The 24,771-nt window shown below is 41.9% G+C and overlaps 1 long non-coding RNA gene across 1 annotated transcript; it reads left to right on the top strand.

Moving 5' to 3' along the window:
- Nucleotides 1-18,892: 18,892 nt before the first annotated feature.
- Nucleotides 18,893-24,015, top strand: LOC308407438. Its single transcript, XR_013973675.1, has 3 exons — nucleotides 18,893-19,027; nucleotides 21,531-21,866; nucleotides 22,541-24,015. It is a non-coding gene; the product is annotated as an uncharacterized lncRNA (long non-coding RNA).
- Nucleotides 24,016-24,771: the final 756 nt, after the last annotated feature.

Raw genomic sequence — 24,771 nt, 5'->3', positions numbered from 1 at the left:
GTAAGCCCCGCCTCTGTTCAAAGATGGTCGCTCACAGTGGACATAGATGGCTTCTTTCACTCCTCTTTCAAACCATCTGTCCTCTCTGTCCAAAATGTGAACATTGGCATCCTCGAAAGAGTGACCTTTGACCTTTAGATGCAGATGGACTGCTGAGTCTTGTCCTGTGGAGGTGGCTCTTCTGTGTTGTGCCATGCACTTGTGACTCAGCAGTCCATCTGCATCTTAAGGATAAAGGACACTCTTTCGAGGATGCCAATGTTCACATTTTGGCCTCAGGGTCATTCCACGGTTGATTACATGGTCCACTATTGTAGCTCTGATGTCATCAGCATTTCTATTTCTTACTCTTCTTACCCTTCCTCTCCCCCCTCCTCATCTTCCTCTCCCCCCTCCTCGTCTTCCTCTTGCTCCTCCTTGTCCTTGTCGTCCTCTTCATCCTACTTCTTCCCCTCCACGTCCTCTTCCTCGGCCTCCTCTACTTCTCACTCTTCCTGCTCCCTCCATTGTACTCCGCACACACAGCTTACCTGTATTATAGTGCTTAGGCTGATTGCAAAGTGAACTAATTATCTAAAAAAGTTTTCACATGTGAAAGTGTGCCAGACAGTTGGCAAATTAGAGTTAATGATAGCCATACATGTGTATACTTTTGCTAGGAGTGTGTTGGAAATTTGGTAATTGAGTGTTGTGCAGTGAATTGTGCCTACAGTTTTGCAAAGTGTGTGTTACAAAATTGCAAACTGAGTGCAAAGCAGTTTTTGTGCTTTTAGTTTTGCAAACTCAGTGAGTGGTTTTGCTATAAGTCTGAATGGTTTTAGAGATTGTGCTACAGGAATCACAGTTAGGGTTTAAGCATTCAGAAAAAACTGTAAACACCGGGCGATCGCGGCTCAAGAGTTGGGTGTTTGTCTTGTAATCGGAAGGTTGCCGGTTCGAGCCCCAGCTCGGACAGTCTTAGTCGTTGTGTCCTTGGGCAAGACACTTCACCCTCCCGCCTACTGGTGTTGGCCAGAGGGGCCGATGGCGCGATATGGCAGCCTCGCCTCTGTCAGTCTGCCCCAGGGCAGCTGTGGCTACACCTGTAGCTTCCTCCACCAGTGTGTGAATGAATAGTGGAGATGTAAAGTGCTTTGAGGGCCCTGAAAAGCACTATATAAATGCAATCCATTATTATTATAGAGAAAACAAGTTTTTTTTTCTTTTCTCTCTCATTGGTTATTAAAGGAACTTTAATATATTTTAATTCCACCTGACACCTCCACAGGGTTTCAATATAAAGAGTTCAGAGAGTTGAAGACATCCCAGCACAATGCAGAGGCCATCAGGGAAGGTCCAGTCTGGTTTGTGTTGTCATGTTTGTATGTTAAACAGTGAAAATGCTCCTTAAGTTTTAATCAAGTCACTCATTACAAATCATTGTTTTTAAGTAAACAAAATCGAGTTCTATTCATTGCACATAAATGTCACGATCTGGGGAAAACGCATGGATGGTTTTTGATAAATTGGCACGCCCGTGTAGCGTGCTGGCTAGAGCCACATGCGGCAAAGGTTAACAATGGGTTGCAAGAGGAACGCAGCTACTTTAGTAACATCCCGTGCACTGATCACAGATGAGAGAATGAACAAAGTGAAGAAACACTTGCAGCACCTGAGGTAAGCGGAAGCTGACGCACGCTGCTCCAGGGAGGAGCTTGATTTCCATGTCGTAGGAATGATGCGGGGGTAAGGTAGACGGTCGCTTCTTACTGAAGACTTTGGAGAGATCATGATAGACCTGAGGGATCTTGTCCAGCCAATGGGCTCTGGAAGAGGAGCTTCTGTGGAATCCATTCTGGTCTTAGGAAAGAGGCAACAATGTAGACACTGGAGACCCCGGCCCAAGATCTGACACAATGACAAGGAGATATGGGAGTCATGCCAACAGAGCCAGGGATAGCACAGAATGAGAGGAGAGGAAGTGGAGAAAAAAAGAAACTGGATCTCCTCCTGGTGGTCCCTGATGGACATGCTGTGTCTGGAACTGAATGGGGTAGGCTTAGTTGGACATGGAGTAGACCAGCTAAGTTCTGGTCGATGAAGTTTTCAGCTGGCTATGGTCTCGGAGAGCCTCAAGAGGAGAACTGTTGGTGTTTCAGGTGAAATGTTACCTCAACCTGGAAATGAGAGGGGTTTGAGGGGTGGGATGTAGAGGACACTAGGGGCGGCGATGTCCGGCCGGCTTCGGGTAGCCTCCCCAGTTTCATGGGCTTCTCAGTGGCGTTAGCAGCTGCTCCTTCAGAAGAGGGAGGAGGTGGAGGAGGTGTAGAAGTCAAAGCCCTGATGTCAGAGACAACACAACAAACACCTGAAAACTGTGTGTGCTGCAGCACTGAACAAATTAAAATCTTATGGTCTGATACACGTTATTTGTGCATTTACTTTCTGTTTTTGTTGTTTGTGTGGAGTTGTATTTTTCTGCACACTTGATATAATGTTTGGTAGCTTTCAAAAACAGCCAACAGTTTCAAAGATGTAAGAAAATAAAAAGTTACAAACCTAATAAAAATGAAGGAAGTAACATTCTGGAAATTCAATGAATGCCAGCAACCTCTGCTAGAGAAGTTACAATTCAGAAGAACAACCACAACATAAATGAGAACATTGCTGCGAAAAATAAGCTTCGTTCCTCTTTGTTCTAACCATGAATCAGTTTCACATGCTGATATTCATATGCAGCTGCTGGTGTTACCCCCACCCTCCCTTTTCTCCTGTATTTTAAATGAAATAGTCCATGAGAAAACATCAGTCCTCTGACACCTGACTGCAAACTGACAACGCTCACTTTCTTTAGCTGATCTGAAGTTAGGTTAATATGACATATTACATTACTTATCTGAGGAAAATAAAGTCAAAATACAGCTGTATGAAACCTTACACCATTACCACAGGAATTAAATGGATAAGTAGGAGCCAGGTACTGCAAATCAAATGCAGCCTTTTGGGTCTTACTTACCTGGATGCATAAAGACATAAAAGACTTAACATTAAGAACCATAAATACTGATATGACTGCGTTAACAATTCAATTAGTCTTGATGATTAAATTAGTTCTGATTGATTCTAGAAATCTAAAATGATTGATTAACTTTATTGTGCAAAGTGCAAATATCGACAAGAATCCACTTTTTACAGAATTGAGGCTAAACTTTAAATTGAAATTAAATTGAAAACATGATAATTTTAAGAGTTTTGTAAGATTTTCAACCTTGAGAGCTGGTTTAACTACAGGCAGCTTTATGAATACTGGCCTTGGTACCTTCTCCAGTAGCTTTTGCATTGGTTATACATGACACCAGTGCTGCACAGCAGAACAAGCTGGGCCCATGATCACTCTTTAAGTTGTCACTGCAGAAGTTTACACCCTTCGATCCACTTTCAATAACAGTGTAATTGCAAAGTGTACATGAATGAGCAGTGAACCTCAAGCCCAGATGCATAAACCTCTGACTCATTTCTGTTTCTACATCGTCAGTTTGTTTCTTCACATCCTCTTCTTGGGTCCTTCATAGTCCCTCCCACCACGTATGTGTTCAGAGGAGTGGAAAGAGAGAGGAGTCAAAGCAAGAGATTTTTAACAGAGCTCCAATGAAACAGTAAACCATCAGAGCCTCGTTATGAACACCCTTCACAGTTTGATCTACTTCTTCTTCGTTTGTGAGTATATTGGCATATTTTTGTGGCACTTGGGTTTCTTACTTTTCTTATTGTTACACATGGTCATCTCAGTCAGCTGTGAGTTGCTTTAATGGGCAGCTTCTTCCCTTCTTGGTAACTGCTGGGATACAAAGCTCATTCTGTGCCACCGTGGTTATCGTTCTGCTTCTTTTTCACTGATTTTTAAAGCTTTCTTTATTTTAGGGATGCAACTGATGGCAAATAGGTGTAGCATTAAAACATAATCAGTGATTAACCTACCAATTAATTTAGTGAATAAATATCTTGATGTATGCTCCCAAACAGCTGATTCTGTTTATCTGGATGTAGCGTTTTCAGTGGGAGAAACATTTCGTCACTCATCCAGGTGACCTCTTCAGTCTCAGCTGACTGCAGGACTCCCCAATCTTATAAACAGTACATTTGCATAATGACTGTAACCAGCCCAGTGAGGGAACTGGGAGATAAACAGCTTATGGCCATACCACCCTGAGCATGTCCGATCTTATCTGATCTCAAAAACTAAGCAGGGTTGGGCTTGGATAGGACTTGGATGGGAGCCTGCCTGTGAATGTCAGGTGGTGTGAGCGTGTTTCAGAGCAGCACAGAAACAGCTTTAGTGAAGGTTATAAATGATCTTCTTATGGCCTCTGACAGTGGACTCATCTCTGTGCTTGTCCTGCTAGACCTCAGTGCAGCGTTCGATACTGTCGACCATAATATCCTATTAGAGCGATTAGAACATGCTGTAGGTATTACAGGTACTGCACTGCAGTGGTTTGTATCATATCTATCTAATAGACTCCAGTTTGTGCATGTAAATGGACAAATTGGAAGTGTCTGGAAAATAACTCAAAATGTTAGAAATATTCCAGTGTTAGAAAATCAGCACTGCTCAGTGTTAGCCATTGTTAATCTTAACATATATATATGTATGTATATATATATAAATATATGTATATATATATATATGTATATATATATATATATATATATATATATATATATATATATATATATATATATATATATATATATATATATATATATATATATATATATATATATGATCATGGCCAAGCTTGAAACCTGGATCCCCCGTAGCCGGTTACCAAGATTACGTGAAGTACCCTCAGAAGGTCTGCTAGATGATGTTAATGCAGCACTACGGGCAATACCTACAACCACAATTACCGACACTAACAAGCTGATCTACAATACGGCAGCAGTGATCAGTGAGATGCTTGGCTACAAGTTGAACAGCGACAAGGGGCAGTACCCTCCATGGAGAAGGAGGCTAGAGGGCAAGATCAAAGTAGCACGGAGGGAGGTTAGCCAACTAACGGAGTTGCAGAAAGGTGCGACAAATAAGGTGCCTAAGAAATACAGCAAGCTGTCCATACCTGAGGCCTTGGAAACTGCCAAGCAAAGACTCACAGCCTTGGCCAGCCGCTTGAGGAGGTACACCAGAGAGATAGAAGGCAGGAGAATAAACCAGCTGTTCTCCATAGAACCAGCAAAGGTGTACTCTCAGTGGCAAGGGAACAATAAGAGAACAGCACCACCAAGGCTGGAGATAGAGCAATACTGGAAGAGCATATGGGAGAAGGATGCAACCCATAACGGCAATGCTCAGTGGCTAGAGGATCTGAGGGCTGACCACAGCGACCTCCCTGAACAGGGTCCAGTAACCATCACAGTGGCAGATATCCAAGAAAGGGTCTCCAGTATGAAGAGTTGGACAGCACCAGGGCCCGACATGGTTCACGCCTACTGGCTGAAGAAGCTGACTGCACTCCACGAGCGTCTGGCAGCACAAATGAACCAGCTGCTAGTTAACGAGAGACACCCGGAATGGCTAACTGAAGGCCGGACGGTCCTGATCCCCAAGGACCCCAAGAAGGGACCGGTCCCCTCCAACTACCGACCAATAACCTGCCTCAGTACTACATGGAAGCTCCTGTCAGGCATCATATCGGCTAAGATGAACAGGCACATGGGTCAATACATGAGCGGGACACAGAAAGGAATTGGCAAGAATACCAGAGGCGCAAAACACCAGCTACTGGTAGACAGAACAATCAGCCGAGACTGCAAGACCAGACTGACCAACCTGTGCACTGCCTGGATTGATTACAAGAAGGCCTATGACTCAATGCCCCACAGCTGGATACTGGAATGCCTAGAATTGTACAAGATCAATGGGAGCCTAAGAGCCTTCATCAGGAACTCAATGGGGATGTGGCGTACAACACTAGAGGCCAACTCCAAGCCCATAGCACAAGTCACCATCAAGTGCGGGATCTACCAAGGAGATGCTCTGTCCCCACTGCTGTTCTGCATAGGCCTGAACCCCCTCAGTGAGATCATTAACAAGACTGGCTACGGATACCGACTACGGAACGGAGCAGTTGTCAGCCACCTCCTGTACATGGATGACATCAAGTTGTATGCCAAGAGTGAACGAGACATCGATTCACTGATCCACACTACCAGGCTATACAGCAATGACATTGGAATGTCGTTCGGACTGGAGAAGTGTAGCCGGATGGTAACAAAGAGAGGGAAGGTAGTCAGAACTGAGGGGATTGAACTACCAGAAGTCAACATTGCAGACATAGAGGACAGTTACAAGTACTTGGGGATCCCACAGGCGAATGGGAACCATGAAGAGGCCGCTAGAAAAGCTGCAACCACCAAGTACCTGCAGAGGGTCAGGCAAATCCTGAGGAGTCAGCTGAATGGTAAGAACAAGATCCGGGCCATCAACACGTACGCCCTGCCCGTGATCAGGTACCCTGCTGGGGTAATAGGCTGGCCAAAGGAGGAGATAGAAGCCACTGACATAAAGACAAGAAAGCTCCTTACCATGCATGGAGGGTTTCACCCCAAGTCCAGCACCCTGAGGCTGTACGCTGAGTGGAAGGAAGGGGGCCGGGGACTGGTGAGTGTCAGCACCACAGTCCAGGATGAGACAAGGAACATCCAAGAATACATTGGGAAGATGGCCCCAACTGACCGAGTGCTCAGTGAATACCTCAGGCAGCAGAAACCCAAGAAAGAGGAGGAAGACGAGGAACCATCATGGAAGGACAGGCCCCTGCACGGTATGTACCACCGGCAGATAGAGGAGGTGGCTGATATCCAGAAATCCTACCAGTGGCTGGACAAAGCTGGACTGAAAGACAGCACAGAGGCACTAATCATGGCAGCACAAGAACAAGCTCTGAGCACAAGATCCATAGAGGCTGGGGTCTATCACACCAGGCAAGACCCCAGGTGCAGGCTGTGTAAAGATGCCCCAGAGACAATCCAGCACATAACAGCAGGGTGCAAGATGCTAGCAGGCAAGGCATACATGGAACGCCATAACCAAGTGGCCGGCATAGTGTACAGGAACATCTGTGCCGAGTATAACCTGGAAGTCCCGAGGTCAAAATGGGAGATGCCCCCAAGGGTGGTGGAGAATGACCGAGCTAAGATCCTGTGGGACTTCCAGGTTCCGAATGACAGCAATATCAGGAAGAAGGAACACGAGAAGCTGGAGAAATACCAAGGGCTCAGAGAAGAGCTCGAGAGGATGTGGAGGGTGAAGGTAACGGTGGTCCCCGTGGTAATCGGAGCACTAGGTGCGGTGACTCCCAAGCTAGGCGAGTGGCTCCAGCAGATCCCGGGAACAACATCAGAGATCTCTGTCCAGAAGAGCGCAGTCCTGGGAACAGCTAAGATACTGCGCAGGACCCTCAAGCTCCCAGGCCTCTGGTAGAGGACCCGAGCTTGAAGGATAAACCGCCCGCATGGGCGTGCTGGGTGTTTTTTTTACATATATATAGTATTTAAATATGTAGTATATAGTTAGGGCTGGACCAGGTGACCCTGAATCCTCCCTTAGTTATGCTGCAATAGATGTAGGCTGCCGGGGATTCCCATGATGCATTGGGCGTTTCTTCTTCACTCACTATGTATTAACAGACCTCTCTGCATTGAATCATATCTGTTATTATCCTCTGTCTCTCTTCCACAGCATGTCTTTATCCTGTCTTCCTTCTCTCACCCCAACCAATCACAGCAGATGGCCCCGCCCCTCCCTGAGCCTGGTTCTGCTGGAGGTTTCTTCCTGTTAAAAGGGAGTTTTTCCTTCCCACTGTCACCAAAGTGCTGCTCATAGGGGGTCATATGATTGTTGGGGATTTTCTATGTACCTAGGATAAAGTGTACAACATAAAGCACTGTGAGGCGACTGTTGTTGTGACTTGGCGCTATATAAATAAAATTGAATTGTATTGAACTCCGGACTTAATAGACTGGTCATTTAAAATATTTTGTCACTTTAATTATAAATTATGATATTTTAAATCTTTTTTACAAAATGTACAAAGTTCCCCTCCATTGTAGACACTAATATTCTAATAAAAACTTTTTCACAGTCCAGCTGTTTGGCACCTTAGATTATGGTTTAGAAACAGCTGATAAAATAACTCCACCTCTCTCTGCTCACTGATGCTCTCATTTTGTTTGTTTGTTTGTTTTGTTCTTAAACTTGCAGCAGAGCCCGTTACAGCAGGTGGCGCTTGAAGCGGCTGCTGACATGGCCTTTGCCCAAGAGTCAGCTCTGCTCTCAGTGTGTCTGTGTGTGAATGCTGTGATCAGACTGCAGCTTCTTACAGGAAGTACAAACAGTAACTGTTGATGGTTCATGTTTCCAACAGCTCTGCAGGATGGAAACCCTGAAGTCACCGATGCTCAGTTTCTTTACTATGGAGTCATTGGAGGAAATATTACGGTTCCTCTTGTTTTTCAATCATCTGGAACATGGAAGATGTTCTGCAGAGAAGAATGTGAAGGAGAAAACATTCTCATTAATACAACTGATGTCAGAGCTCAAACAGGCAGATACAGCATTGAATATGAAATAGAATCAGTTTATGTTTTATATGTGAGCATCTCAAAGCTGACTGAGTCTGACTCTGGACAGTACAGCTGTGGTTTGGGTGGATCTTCATCATCAGCTTCATTCACACCGTTTGCGATCGTTGTTGCTGAAGGTGAGTTTCTGTTTCAGCTGTGGAAATGTTTAGTTTCTGTTCCTGAAGCAAAGTTTGAGTTTTCACTGACAGCTGCTGACGGTTTAAAGAAGCTGAAGTTTGTTCTTTATAAAAATCTCAAATCTGGAAAACTTTGGTATTGAAATATTTTGAAGGAATAAATCGGTCGCAAATAAGGATTTTTTTTCTCACTGTGCTTAAAGCTGATAATTCAGTAATAAATAAGACTGTAATCTAATCTATTAAAATCTAATGATGTGCAGATTATGAAGCAGCATCAGTGGCTTCTGCAGCACTGATAGTAACTATTGATTGTTTGTCTCTTTAACAGCACTGCTGGATGGAAACGATGATCAGCTGAAACACTTTGATAAAGAAACTGGAAGCTCTCTCACAGTCGGATGTTCCTTTAAACAACCTGGAAACAGAGCGTTCTTCTGCAGGGGAGAGTGTGGAGGAAACAACACTCTTGTTCAAACAGATAATGTCAAAGCTCAGAGAGGCAGATACAACATTGGATATGCTTCACATACAGATCCAGGAGTTCTGTATGTGAGCATCACACAGCTGACCAAGTCTGACTCAGGACGGTACAGATGTATACTGGGTGGTTCATCCAGAGAGTTTGAGGTCACTGTCACAGACGGTGAGTTTTTACTGACATTAATCAAATGTTGTCAGAGTGGAGCTGTTCAGCTGTTCCTTATTTCCTGTCATATATCTGCTGTTCCAGTGGTGGATGTTCATGTTGAACACGAGCAAAGTTTCTAATAATGAGCTCAGTGTCTGTACAGTGATCCCTGTGCGCCAACAGCTCAGGCTGCAGACTGCTCTGAGTGTTAGACTGTTTCTCCCACTGAAAAAGTTACATGCAGATGAACAGAATCAACCTTTTGGAGTTTTTCTACTCTGTACAATGTAAAATAAAGTGGAGAAGCCTTATGAAGACTTTGCCGTGGTCACAGAAGCCCCGTCTACCTGCTTTCAAATCTCCTGTTTTTGAGGATCAGCCTCAAAAGAAGACGTAAAGCTGAGAAGTGATGAAACAGCTTGTTTCAGACAGAGAATGATCTGAGGGGCTGCTCCAACACACGAGGCTCAACTGTAAAAACACAAAGTTACTGTAGTGCAGTCCAAGAATAAAAATACATGGAAGCTGTATGAGCAGAATAGGTCCACTTTAACGTCTCTGGTAGCTAAATAATATTTTTATTGATCATTGCAGTTGTTAGTGTTTCAGGCATCTGTATATAAAAGATAAATAACACAAATATTTAATTTATTACTTTCACAGTCTTTGTGAAGAAAATTAAGAAAATGAAGTTGTTCACATTTTTTTCCTTTATTTTCTCCTCTGGGGCTTCTGTCTAGATTTTTATTTATTTTATTTATTTTTGTTCACGTATCTAACCACAGCTAAAGCTCTCTGATCTTTTTCACCAGTCATCCCATCATTAACTGGACAGAACCAGCATGGGCTGTATGTGGGTCTGACTCTGACGGTCACCGTCATCCTGGTCTCAGTGTCTGTGCTGATATTCTACAAGAAACGATCCTCTAAACGAAAAGGTGAGACAACAGGAGCACGGGTGACACTTTCCATTTCTCACAGTAATGAACATTTCAGTCGTTGGCGCTCTTTACAGTTAAATAACGTTTTGGAAACACACATTTTTTGTATTCAGAATATTTTCCCATAGAAGATTTGAAAATGCAGTGTGTTTCTGTCACGGTTAGCGCTGGCCGACCGTGGGGATGTGGGGAAAGGAGGACCCAAATGCTGGACTTATTTACAGTGCAGTAAATATTCACATAAATAATCCCGTGGATTCCTCTGACTCCCATGTTGTGTCTTCCTCCTCAATAAGTCCGTGCCTCGTGCTCTCCACCCCCATGTGTCTGCACTCCCCGTGCTCGCTGCTCTCTGGCTTTCCACGCTCTTCCTGCAGGAAGCATTAGAGGCAGCTGTCAGGAGACTAAAATACTGCAGGCATGCACTCGCTGCACTTGACACTAACAACACTAACGTGGAGTCTCATGCAACAATCCTGCACCGGTGGGAGCTCCATCATTCTCTCAAGTAGCTCCCCCGACGAGCCTGATCAGCAGCAGGTGTGTGAGGTCCTAAGGTGTGGCCAGTGCCACCCCCCACCCCCCCCACACACACACACACAAACCCAGAAACCAGGAAGACGAGAGACAGCAACACCAGAAATACACGTCCATAACTGCTCATAACTGTCAGGGACCCTGAGTCTGACAGTTACTTGTTGAAGGTCCAAACTGAATTCAGGTTAAGTTATAGAATTGAATAATCCCACACTGGCAGCACCAGCAGCAACTTCAAGCATTTAAACAACCAGGATTCTTGAAGTGTTTTCATTTTCAAGCTTTTCTGGCACATATGTGGTTTGTCCTCTTGATGACTGTCCGAAATGCTGCTGCTCACTGTTTTTGTGAACAGATGAACATTTCAAGACATCAGGATTTATTTGCAGGGACCAGTTGCACCTGAACTTTCACCTGTAATAGTTTAAACTCACCTTTGTGCTTTTTTCAGATGTTCCTGTGGAAACACAGTATGCTGATGTCACAGAGGTGAGTTTGGGGAACTTTGAATCTTTTAAACTGTTCAAGAGTCCAGTGAAGAAAAGTCAAAACAAGAAAAGTTTTAACGTCACGAATTTCTTCACAAATAAAATTTCAATCATTAAAGAAAAAATTACCAATAATCATCCCACAGATGTAATATTATCTACAGCTACTCTTAGTACCATTGATGTTAAGTTAGACTCTTTTTCTCCAATTGATCTTTCTGAGTTAACTTCAATAATTACTTCCTCCAAACCATCAACGTGTCTTTTAGACCCCATTCCTACAAAACTGCTCAAAGAAGTCCTGCCATTAATTAATGCTTCGATCTTAAATATGATCAACCTATCTCTAATGATCGGCTATGTACCACAGGCCTTCAAGCTGGCTGTAGTTAAACCTTTACTCAAAAAGCATCTCTAGACCCAGCAGTCTTAGCTAATTATAGGCCAATCTCCAACCTTCCTTTACATCTACATGGTGTCTGTATACAGTGGGGCAAAAAAGTATTTAGTCAGCCACCGATTGTGCAAGTTCCCCCACCTAAAATGATGACAGAGGTCAGTAATTTGCACCAGAGGTACACTTCAACTGTGAGAGACAGAATGTGAAAGAAAAATCCATGAATCCACATGGTAGGATTTGTAAAGAATTTATTGGTAAATCAGGGTGGAAAATAAGTATTTGGTCAATAACAAAAATACAACTCAATACTTTGTAACATAACCTTTGTTGGCAATAACAGAGGTCAAACGTTTACTATAGGTCTTTACCAGGTTTGCACACACAGTAGCTGGTATTTTGGCCCATTCCTCCATGCAGATCCTCTCGAGAGCAGTGATGTTTTGGGGCTGTCGCCGAGCAACACGGACTTTCAACTCCCGCCACATATTTTCTATGGGGTTGAGGTCTGGAGACTGGCTAGGCCACTCCAGGACTTTCAAATGCTTCTTACGGAGCCACTCCTTTGTTGCCCGGGCGGTGTGTTTTGGATCATTGTCATGTTGGAAGACCCAGCCTCGTTTCATCTTCAAAGTTCTCACTGATGGAAGGAGGTTTTGGCTCAAAATCTCACGATACATGGCCCCATTCATTCTGTCCTTAACACGGATCAGTCGTTCTGTCCCCTTGGCAGAAAAACAGCCCCATAGCATGATGTTTCCACCCCCATGCTTCACAGTAGGTATGGTGTTCTTGGGATGCAACTCAGTATTCTTCTTCCTCCAAACACGACGAGTTGAGTTTATACCAAAAAGTTCTACTTTGGTTTCATCTGACCACATGACATTCTCCCAATCCTCTGCTGTATCATCCATGTGCTCTCTGGCAAACTTCAGACGGGCCTGGACATGCACTGGCTTCAGCAGCGGAACACGTCTGGCACTGCGGGATTTGATTCCCTGCCGTTGTAGTGTGTTACTGATGGTGACCTTTGTTACTTTGGTCCCAGCTCTCTGCAGGTCATTCACCAGGTCCCCCCGTGTGGTTCTGGGATCTTTGCTCACCGTTCTCATGATCATTTTGACCCCACGGGATGAGATCTTGCGTGGAGCCCCAGATCGAGGGAGATTATCAGTGGTCTTGTATGTCTTCCATTTTCTGATGATTGCTCCCACAGTTGATTTTTTCACACCAAGCTGCTTGCCTATTGTAGATTCACTCTTCCCAGTCTGGTGCAGGTCTACAATACTTTTCCTGGTGTCCTTCGAAAGCTCTTTGGTCTTGGCCATGGCGGAGTTTGGAGTCTGACTGTTTGAGGCTGTGGACAGGTGTCTTTTATACAGATGATGAGTTCAAACAGGTGCCATTCATACAGGTAACGAGTGGGGGACAGAAAAGCTTCTTACAGAAGACGTTACAGGTCTGTGAGAGCCAGAGATTTTCCTTGTTTGAGGTGACCAAATACTTATTTTCCACCCTGATTTACAGATAAATTCTTTACAAATCCTACCATGTGGATTCATGGATTTTTTTTTCACATTCTGTCTCTCACAGTTGAAGTGTACCTCTGGTGCAAATTACTGACCTCTGTCATCATTTTAGGTGGGGGAACTTGCACAATCGGTGGCTGACTAAATACTTTTTTGCCCCACTGTATATAATGTATAATTATTTATCCAATTAAATATTTTTTTGTTAAAAGAAAGGTCTATGGATGATATTCACTCAGTATCATACTTGGGGTGTCTGGCCCACAGTGGTTGTCAGAGGAGTGGGTTGGTCCTGGGTGTCGCCCTTGGTGTATGTATGAGGGGTGGTTTGCTAAGTTGGGGGTGGATACCTTGGCAGTCATGCAGGGGGCTGTTTTTTTCTCTGTCATGTGTTGGCTCTTGGCTGTGGGTGGGGTGGAAGTGGCCCTGGATATGTGGAGCAGTTGGACATGGAGAGGAGCGAGAGTGGGCTGATCCTGCCGGCTCTTTCCGGCTTCGCTCTCTTCACTTCTATTTTACTTGATCTGCCCCCTGCGTAGTGCAGTCCTGGGGTCCTTCCTGCAGGCCCACTGCCCTATCCCTGTGCATGGTCGTCTGCTTTGGGGTGCGTGTCTCTCACCTCCAGAGTTGATGGGGGTCTGGGGGTGTGGAGCCTGGGTGGGCGGCTTGCGTGACTGGTTGTAGTGCACCTACAACACCTACAACTGGGCCGCTGCTGGCTGCTGGTGGTGGTAGTGGGAGGCTCTGGACACTGGTGCAGACTTTCATCCATGTTTCTCACACAGCACACTGCTGTTCTCGGCTTCTGCATTTATTACTTCCAGGCTGGACGACTGTAATTCATTATTATCAGGAAGTCCTAAAAACTCCCTGAAAAGCCTTCAGCTGATCCAAAATGCTGCAGCAAGAGTCCTGACAGGGACTAGAAAGAGAGCAGATTTCTCCTACAGTGACTTCTGTTCATTGGCTTCTTTTCTCTCTTTTCAGGCGACAGACTCAAACAAACTCACCCATAGTGCACTGAGTTTTCTTAACAAGGCCCGTGTCTCTCCCAGCAACGCCTCCTGTAGTAACACCGATGAAGTTGTCTCCTCCGTGTCTCGAGTACGTAGGATGCCAGAGATCATCTGCTGTCCTTAACTGCAGATCATCTTCAGTGTTGCTGCCACGATTCTCTAAATGGATGAAATGAAGCTGCTTTCAGCCTCTGTGTAAATGTTCTAGAAAAGATTCAGATTGTATAATTAATAATGAATATTTTTCTGTTTTTTAGAAAGTGCACTTTAAGGACTTTAGTCCAGTTTCTACATGTAAAGCCTCAAACTACCAGAACCTTAATGGAGCCACCAGAGACCTGGACCAAATCTACTCCACACTCAAAATCCCTGACCAGACTCTCCAGACTCAGAGCTGAACATGAACATCGAAAAGACAATAAAAATCAAATAAAATTAATATTTCTAGTCTGGGTTAAAAGCCAAGCCAAAAAAAGATGATGCAGTGAGTCAGAGTAGCGTCCAGTCATAAAGCTGGCCAAGCTAGTTTTTGCATATTTGTGAAGAATTCATGTATCTGTCATATTAGCAGTCAAAACAAAATCTTTTTAAAAGCACAGAGAAGATTGTGGTGCATACATCATACATTTTATGTGTGGTTGATCTTCAGAAAAACTCCTTTTACTAAACATCAAGTAGGATTAGAAACAACTTTAGAACTTAATAACTTAAGTTACTTAATAAAAAGACTCCTCCCTTCTACATCTAGAAGGGAGGAGTGTCGAGATTAAATGAATCAAACGTTCAACCACTCACAAATATCCAAGTCAACAACTGTACATCAGCAAAACAAGCAGTTTTCAGCTTATGTTTGTAAAACAATAAACTGTCATTTACAAATACTCGTCTCCAGAGTCGGAACAGAAGTATGAAGGCTTGTGAATATGCTCCCCCCTCTTTCCTGGAATAATGTCCAGAAGGAGCCGACACTGTGGGAACAGTTTCCTCTGAAGGAGTTTAACAGCAGGAACATGAACCAAGGAAGTTCTTGCCTTGGTTAGTGAGGCTGCTTTTGCTGTCGTTCTTGACATGTTATTGTGTAGAATCTGGACGTTGTGTTCATTTGTCGCTGAATTTGTTTCTTCACTTGTTTTTTTATTTGTTGGCCAAAGAGATTTTAGTCTGAATGAGACACGTTACCATGACAAATAAAGAATTCATGTTATCCAGGTTGTTTAGCCACAACATGATAATTATGATGATACAACAATGAAATCATGTCTGTAGATCTGTATTCTGCTTTATGTTACTAATCTGCCTGTTTCTAGAGCACTAATATTTTCATGTGGAGCTTCCCTGTTGCTGTGATGGGACTGATGCTGCTGAGGGAGGGGCCTCAAATGTAAACGAGCTGTTGGTCACTGCTGGCACTCCCTTCTCATTGCAGGGCCATGTTAGTGTTCAAGTAGGACAAAACAGACAAAGAAGAAAACACTCGTAAATATTTCAGAAAATTTGGTGTTTTATTTATTTTTTTATTGCAAATATTGTTTAACAAGACAAAACTGCAAACTTCACATTTGTTTCTCACTCTTAACTGAAATCTTGCCAAACAAACACATCGCTCCTCTCTGTCTGTCCAGACACGTGGCTGCACTTCTGCTGTCATTTTGTTCGTATGTAACAAAGTAAAAAAGTGTACACATGAGTTTGTGACTCTCACTGAACTAACACAGCTGATCCCTCAGCGTGTTGGTGCTCTCTGCTCATATTAAATCATTTTTGGCTTTTTATAGAACTTATTTTAACATTTCACTCAAAAACAAACAAAAAAGTCACTTCAGGGGCCAAACTGTGTTATATTTCATCAGGTCAATATCTGTGTGTTTGAGCTCCCTGCTCTGAGGGCAACTCTGAAACAGTTTTTTCCTCATAATCGTATAAAAGGAACTTTGATGTTCTGCTATTTTCATTTCATCTGAAACCCACACTCGGCTTCAATACCGTGGGATTCTTAACCACAGTGTTGTGTAAATTGTAGTTACACAAGAGAAACCAGCCTTCAGCTTCCATGTGAGTCTGCATTTTTCTTTTGTTTTTCATATAGTAAACATGTTATATTTACAGAATCCTCAGGCATTAATAAAGTATCCTGATCCATTGATTTGTAAATGTCATAAACACATATTTTATTCATTATATCAAATAATTCTATTTTATTTATTTGGTTCTGTATTTTTATTCTGAATAGAACAGAAAACATAAAATGTTCACACTGAGAAAATGAACCATTTTAAGAAAACTAAGCTCATTTTGAATTTGATGGCAGACACAGGCCGTGTTCCTCGCTGAGCAGCGTCTCCTCTTCTTTGAACAAGATGCAAACCCCAAGTTGCTCCCCGATGCATCAGAGTGTGAATGTCATTAGAAAAGCACTCAGTTTAGAGACGGTGCTTGTGAGGTGAATGTGGCACACTGTAAAAAAAATGTAATATAAAAAAATTTTACTGTGTATTTTATAGTTTTGTACTGTTTTTCTAGAATATCATTAAATTTACATAAATAGGCTGTGATTTTACATTTCAAATGTAAATTAATGTAAACTTGCTGTAAATGTAATAAAACATAATTTTCTTGTTTTTTAAATATATCTGTCTGTACATGTGCATATTTAGATTGTTAAAATACATTCACAAATGTATCACAATTTCACAAATATTTGTCCGTTATTTGAAAGATTGAACTGTTAAATTCAAATGTAATGCTATGGAAAAATATATAAAATGATTCTTATAAACTTTTTTTACACCAAATAATAATAATAATTATTGTTATTTAGGGCGATCGTGGCTCAAGAGTTGGCAGTTCGTCTTGTAATCGGAAGGTTGCTGGTTCGAGCCCCGGCTCGGACAGTCTCGGTTGTTGTGTCCTTGGGCAAGACACTTCACCTACCACCTACTGGTGATGGCCAGAGGGGCGGATGGTGCGATATGGCAGCCTCGCCTCTGTCAGTCTGTCCCGGGGCAGCTGTGGCTACAACTGTAGCTGCCTCCACCAGTGTGTGAATGTGAGAGTGGATGAATAGTAGAGTTGTAAAGCGCTTTGAGGGTCACAAAAAGCCCTATATGAATGCAATCCATTATTATTTAAACCAACTGTTAACTGTATATTATATTTCTGTACATTTAAGTATTATTATTCATATTGCCGCATTCATTGACCTTGTTTACAGGTAATTTCTTTGTTTAATCACATTAAAATGTTCCCAATTTAATGTTTAAAAACTCTTGGAAAAGGCAAAATCCCATGTAAAATTAACGCAACAAACTGTATTGGCATTACTGAAAATAACTGTATTTTTACGAGAAAGTTCTTTTCTGTTATTTTATGGGATTATTTTGGCGCCCCAGCTAGAATATTACTGTTGTTTTAGGATTTTCTTTTTTACACTGCATGTTGCATATGAGAATCAGTCCATTTACCATTTAGTCTGCTGCTCAGCAGTGCTCGCTCTTCTTTGTTGTATGTTACATCTTTAACATAGTGTCACTCATGGAGACTAGTCCAGGAACAGCTGGCTCATGCAGGCATGTCATTGGTTGACGATGACGTCGGGGAGCGCTTGATTTTGTTTTGCGCTGCATTTTTATTGGTGGAGGCTGCAGTATCGTTCAGTCGTGCTCATTTAATCGTGGAAAGATAATCACTGAGCATCAAATCTGATTAATTGTGCAGCCCTGATGAACACAACAAACACCTGAAAGCATGAAACTGTGTGCTAATACTTTACACACGGGCTGTGTGTGTGTGTGTGTGTGTGTGTGTGTGTGTGTGTGTGTGTGTGTGTGTGTGTGTGTGTGTGTGTGTGTGTGTGTGTGTGTGTGTGTATTCCTGTCTAGCTATCTTTGTGAGGACCGAAATCTGCATTCTGCTATACTTGTGAGAACCAACAGTCACTTGTGAGGACACACAACCCGGTCCTCACAAATTTGAAGGTGTGTGTGTTTACTGTTCATTTCTACTGTCAGTGTGTAGTTGGTTTTTGTGTAGTTGTGCATGTTGTTGCTGACTGTTTAAAAGCTGTAAGAATTTTTTTAAAGTAACAAAGTAACACAATGTGAATCTTACAGGTCAGAAAAAACTGCAAAGAAAAACCTTACTGAGAAAAAAGAAGCTAATTTCACTCAAAGGCAACCAGCAGCTGCCGACGACTTTTAAGGAGGTATGGAATACCTCCTTAAACTCGCACTCACTGTTGGTAAATTCATTATGACATATGAAAAAATGACTTATTCTGCAAAACAAACAAACAAAAAAAAAAAACCTCAAAAGAAACAATTCCCCAGAGTTTTTACCAAACACAGGATACTTTGTGAAAACCAGGATTTACATTAGACCTCAGGTCCTGCTGCTCAAACCGCTTTCTCATTTCTCAGTTTCAACATGGTTGATACTTTTAATCACATCCTCCTTTTGGGTCTTATTTCCTCCTATCAGCCATAAGGTGAGGGAGACACATGAGGAGAGAGGAGTCGAAGCTGCTTGATAAAGTGCTTTGTTACATTGTACTCTGGAAGAAAAGAAAAAAGAGTGATGCAGAGGGGAGGAGTGTAGAGGTGCTGTGGTGTTTGGAGGAGGGACTCCTTCAGTTAGAGAAGTGAGGCGTCACAAGTTCCTGGTTTCCAGTGAAGAAGAAGAGAGGCAGCAGTGAACCATCAGAGCCTCATCATGAAAGTCCGTCACACTCTGATCTGCTTCTTCTTCCTTTGTGAGTACATTCACTTGTTCTTTCTGTCACTCTCCTTCTTCAACATGTTTCTGTTGTTAAATATGATGATCAGAGTCAGCTATGAGTCACTTTCATGGACGCTTCCATTCTGACTCTGGTTGCAAACTGCTCGGACTGTCACGGTTCTGGGTCAGTTTCCACCCAGTATTTTGAGTTTATTATGTTTTGGTTTAATTTTACATCAGGGATTGTTTTCTTGTTCTCTTGTTGTGTTAATGATGATGATTATGATGTTTATTATTAGAGTTTCATGTTTCTGTTTGTGTTTAGGATTTGTTCTTCAGTTGTGTCTGCTTAGTATATGTCTAGTTCCATGTGTCATTTTCTGTCTGTCTCTCAATGTCGAGTCTGCGTCTTAGTGTGATGGTTTCTTGTTCCTGTTTTATTGTGAAGGTCTGCGTCTCATGTGAGTGTGTTCAGTTTTACCTCTCGTCACCCATCTGTGTCTCCCACCTGTGTGTAATCTCCCTGTGATTCTCTGAGTGTATTTAAGTCGTGTCTTCTGTGTTTGTAGTTGCTGGTCCGTCTGTGTCTTCCACCCGGCTTCATCTGTGTGTTTCCCTGCTGTCAACCGCCAAGTGTTTCTGCTCGCTTTCATTCATGTTCGGGTTCGTGTTCTGTAGTCAGTTGTTCCCAGTCTAGTTTAGTCCTTGTTCGGTTCGCCTTTTGTCCATTTTTATTTTGTTTAATAAACCACCATCACACCTTTACAAGTGCCTGCGTTTGGATCCTCCTTTATTTTCCACACGGCTCATCTCACTCGCCGTGACACGGACACAAACCTCCTCCTGCTGCCAACAACAAAGAAACTGTTTTTCTTTCTTTTACTCCAATCCTCAGAGTTTGTTAAGTTTGAGGTTTAATTTTTATTCAATGTGTGAATTTGGATTTCTATTTAGGTTTTTATTGTTATTCTACTGTTTTTAATTATTGTTTGGTTATTATGGTTTTTTTGGTTGAGCTTCATTCTAGTATTTTTGAGTGTTTTCAGTTATTTTTTAATTATTTGAGTTCTTGCCTGTGTTTAGATTTTTATTGACCTGTAGACTAAAGCTTAGCCTCCCAGTTCTAGTTTGTTTTCTTCTTCGTTCAGGTCCAAATTTAGTCTGCTTTCTTAAGTCGACAGCTAAAATATTTTAGTGGGAAACTTTAGCTGGGCAGATGCCGACATCTCATGGGACTTTAACTGATCCCTGACAAAAAAACTAAAGTCGTATTCATCAGCTACATGATGGTTTCTATGTGCTCGTCAGGAGGCACCGCTGCTTTTAAACTGGCCTGTTTTGTGATTGCCTTTAGCCTTGAAGATTTAGGACTTTTCATTATAATCTTCCTCTGTTTCTCTCTTTAATTTGATCGCCCTTACGTCAGATTTTTCTAACAACGTGTAGAGAAGTGTGGAGATTTACTACTTATGTCATACGTAAAACAAAGTGTTATGAGTAAATAAAGTAATGGTTTCATCTTCTAATTTTTTTTCAGTAAAATTTCTTCCAATGCATTTTTCATAGCTAAGCATCCATCCCATAATACCAACAATAGAGGAATAACAAAATTCAAGCTGCTGCTGGTTTAACCACAACTTCCTAGTTGAGGGCTCACTCGACCAGTGACGGACGAGGCTGAATGTGTGTGTGTGTGTGTGTGTGTGTGTGTGTGTGTCTGTGGGGAGGTCAGTTTTTTTTTTTTTTGGCTCTTTTGCATCAGAATTGTTGTCTAAAGGCAAAGAAAGATGCCCAACGGATTTACTTTACCAAATTGACCATCCCAGCCTTGCCTTAATGGTCTATTTGATTCACCTTTTATTGTTTATTTTATTTATTTATTTTCACTTGCTAGATACGGGACAGACTTGAATGAGGAAAAGAAAAGGGAGAAAGGAAGAGGGGGAAAACAGTGGAGAAGAGGGACGGGGATAAATGGCAAAAAAAACCCAAAAACCAACTAAATAAGCAGACAAAAAAAACAAAAAACAAATACATCTATCGATCACCTGGATCACCTGTTGAGAAAGAAAAAAGAAAACAAGCAGAAGAGAACGAGAGTAATAGAATAAACAACATCACGATGATATATGGGAATATGACAGTAAATACTAAATATTAAACATTGTTGTGCAGCACGTAAGATGTGGGGAAGTCAGTTAACTCATTCATATTCAGTCAGTAGCTACAGAAACTACACACTAACTAACATCAGTTCTACTGAGAGCAGATAGATGTGTGTGTGTAAAACGTTAAAGAAAAAGTGAAACTGTTGAGGCACTCTGTCAAAGGTTAAAGCAGTTAAACGAGCAAAGCGGGCCAATGTGTATCAAGGCAAAGTCTTCATCAGAGTCGCCTCTATGTTTTCTATTTTCAGTAAATTGTTGAAATGAAACAAAAACATTTTTCGTAACTTTTGGTTCGTCTGCAAACAATCAGACTGCAGCTTCTTACAGGAAGCACAAACAGTAACTATTGATGGTTCATGTTTCCAACAGCTCTGCAGGATGGAAACCCTGAAGTCACCAAAGCTCAGTTTCTTCACTATGGAGTCATTGGAGGAGATTTGAAAGCTGGATTCTCCTTTAATTCTCCAGGAACATGGAAGATGTTCTGCAGAGAAGAATGTGAAGGAGAAAACATTCTCATTAACACAACTGATGTCAGAGCTCAAACAGGCAGATACAGCATTGAATAGGAATGGACTGGTTCTCATGTTTTATCTGTGAGCATCTCAAAGCTGACTGAGTCTGACTCTGGACAGTACAGCTGTGGTTTGGGTGGATCTTCATCATCAGCTTCATTCACACCGTTTGCGATCGTTGTTGCTGAAGGTGAGTTTCTGTTTCAGCTGTGGAAATGTTTAGTTTCTGTTCCTGAAGCAAAGTTTGAGCTCAGTGTCTGTACAGTGATCCCTGTGAGCCAACAGCTCACACTGCTCTCAACACTCTGTTTCTAAGTTTGTCAAGTCTATTGTTAATTTTCACCGGATGGATGGAAACAAAAATCTCATTGGGTGATTTTTAAATGATTCTAAATAAGTCTAACTCTCACTCCACTTTGCAAAGTCCGCCTCTCTACATCTGATGGACTGTAGTTGTGACGGTGAACATTAAAGTCTGAGCGTCAGAGCCGATTATAGTCAGAGTACTATAGTGTATCTTTAATGAACACTCTGGCCTGTGAGTGACTCTACGACACAGGAAGCTGAACACAGACACAAAGAACCATAAATGACAACAAAACACAGCAAAGTGGCTCCATTGTTTTTGTTACAGACACGTTCCTTCCTGTAAGGCCTTTGTGACTGAGGCCTTACTCGCCAATTTCAGGAAGGGCAACTGGTGGGAAAAAGTAGCTTCAGTCAGCAGCATGAATAGACACTTTATGTACCTGAGCAGGTAACATGAGGCAGACGCAAAGGCTGATGGTGAGGAAGGATTGTAGGGATGTGTTGTTTCTGAAAGATGTACTCCTTCAGTGGAGAACTCTTTTCTCTTTTTTCCAGCAAGTCCACTATGAGAACTGGACTCCAACATGTGCAATGTAAAGGCTCAACCCACCAGGACATGGATCCAATCAGCAGAGACTTGGACCAAACCTGCTCTGCACTCACATCACAGGAGACTCTGGATTTGATCATTTTCCAGCCTCAGGCTGAAGTTTGTTCACAGACGCTGAAAACTGAGAATCGATAAAATACAGAATCCTTTCAAAATTACGACACTGAATTACATAATTTCTATCATAATGAATTTGCTTCTTTATGTAAATGCAATAATGATCAAAACCAATCACAGCACAGAAACAGCTCTTCCTAAAGACATCAGTGACCTGAAGATCCACAGTGACCACAGAGAGTCTCAGTTTTAGAGCTTCTCACTGCTGCCTTCAACATTGTTTATTAAATGCTAATTCAAAGACGGTTTAACATGTCAGGTCCTCGACTGACTCTCATCATATCAAAAGTTTAGAAGTTTTTATGTTTGATCCGGTAAATTCCATCAGGGGTTGGGTCTGCCTGATGCTCCTTCCTGTTACAATAGAGCTTTTCTTACAATAAAAAACTGCTGTTGTTTGTGCCATATGAATGAAAATTAAATGATCAATTGAAATAAATGAAGGGAAACATGTCAGAGCCGTTCATATTCATGTCTGTGTCTGTTTCTTGTTTAGAGTTAATCTCGGTTTGGCTTGTGTTATTCTGGCGTCTCTTTATAGGCGAGTTCTTTTTTGGGGAAGACCAAGCACCCCAAATTTCACAAGAGAACCCTCAAATATAACTATATTATTTTTATTAGTAGAGTTATTTTCTGAAATTATTTTCAAATGGTACAATTTCCAAACTTTCTATTGACAACAGTACAGGACAGAACAAAAACAGGTTTATGTCCAGTGTTGATGATGTCACAGCGTCTCACACAGAGGCTGTTTGTCATTAATAGTCTCAGTAAGACTTTCACTGCTGCAGCAGAAAGAAGATGCAGAGGTCATTTAACAACACAAATCAGTGGTGCACATTTAAAACACAATTTAACTCAGATACAGTTCAGACTGTCCTGATGATGCAGGAACATCATGTGACTTATAAAGTGTCTGCTTATTTTTATTTGTTCTCTAAATAGCGTCAACAACATTGTAACCTTCTGATCCACGAGTCTGCTGGGACATCACGAGCGTCCAGCCCAGGAGCTGATGTACTTTATTATTTTATTCTGGTGAAAATGGGCGTCAGTGTTTGTTTACAGCACAGCTGCAGATCCAAGTGACAGCAAGTCAAAATGATGTTACCTGTCTTTCCAACAGCCTGTATCCAGTTTGGTTATTGATCCGTTTTTATCCTTGTTTCACTGCAACATTGAACTTTTGGATTAAACTTCCAGGAAGGCTGCTCACGCTCAGGGAAGCATTTCCTTTTCAGGGAACAGTGTTTTATTTTTCTATATATTCATTTGCATTTCTTTGTTCTTTGTCAAAAATAAGGGCAGCATAACAACTGTTCATTTGCATTAAATAAAAACTGACAACATTGCTTTACATGTTTAATGAATTTTGAGTGAGATCAGAGCTCAAACATGATATTTGAAAACTATGATGTGATAGTTGGAATCCATGTGTAACAGTATCGTTTAATAAATGTTGTCAAATCAAATGTAGCCGCACAGGACAGAATTACTGGGCTTCTTAATGTGCATCTCTTATTGTTGGTGAAGACAGACTGAACAAAAATGTCTTTTTTTCCTCTTTACTTTTGCCCAACAGCAACCATACGGACTTATGCTGAACTTTAACAGCATGAGAGGAAATGTGGCAAATTAACAGAATAAAGGATAATGGGAAAAAAAGCACCAGAGCAATACGAGGGAGTAAAGAAATAAAAAAAATACAAGTACAAAATATGTCAGTGGCCTCTGACTGTACAGAACAAAATACAAAGAGCTAAATTACACAAGCCTCGTTTAAAAGGTGCGCAAGTGTTACATGTATTATTTTATAAACACGTACTTTCCACAGCACTATCTCACTCAGGATATTGGAGCAGACAGATGATGTTGCAGCTTACATGCAGAAAATGTCCTGCAGGTCCTTTACATCATCTTGTTAAAATACTTTTTACCACTGCAATACACCAACGTGTTTCAACAAGTTATGTGCATATTTACAGATTTCTTACCAACAGTGTAATCAGATTACTTTTTTCAAGTAAAGTAAGGGATTACTATTGCAAAAAAGATAATT

Source organism: Rhamphochromis sp. 'chilingali' (assembly GCF_963969265.1).
Source record: "Rhamphochromis sp. 'chilingali' genome assembly, chromosome: 12".
NCBI classification, from domain to species: Eukaryota; Metazoa; Chordata; class Actinopteri; order Cichliformes; family Cichlidae; genus Rhamphochromis; species Rhamphochromis sp. 'chilingali'.
The sequence above is the reverse complement of the archived record's forward strand: the minus strand, read 5'-3'. Positions and strand labels throughout refer to the sequence as shown.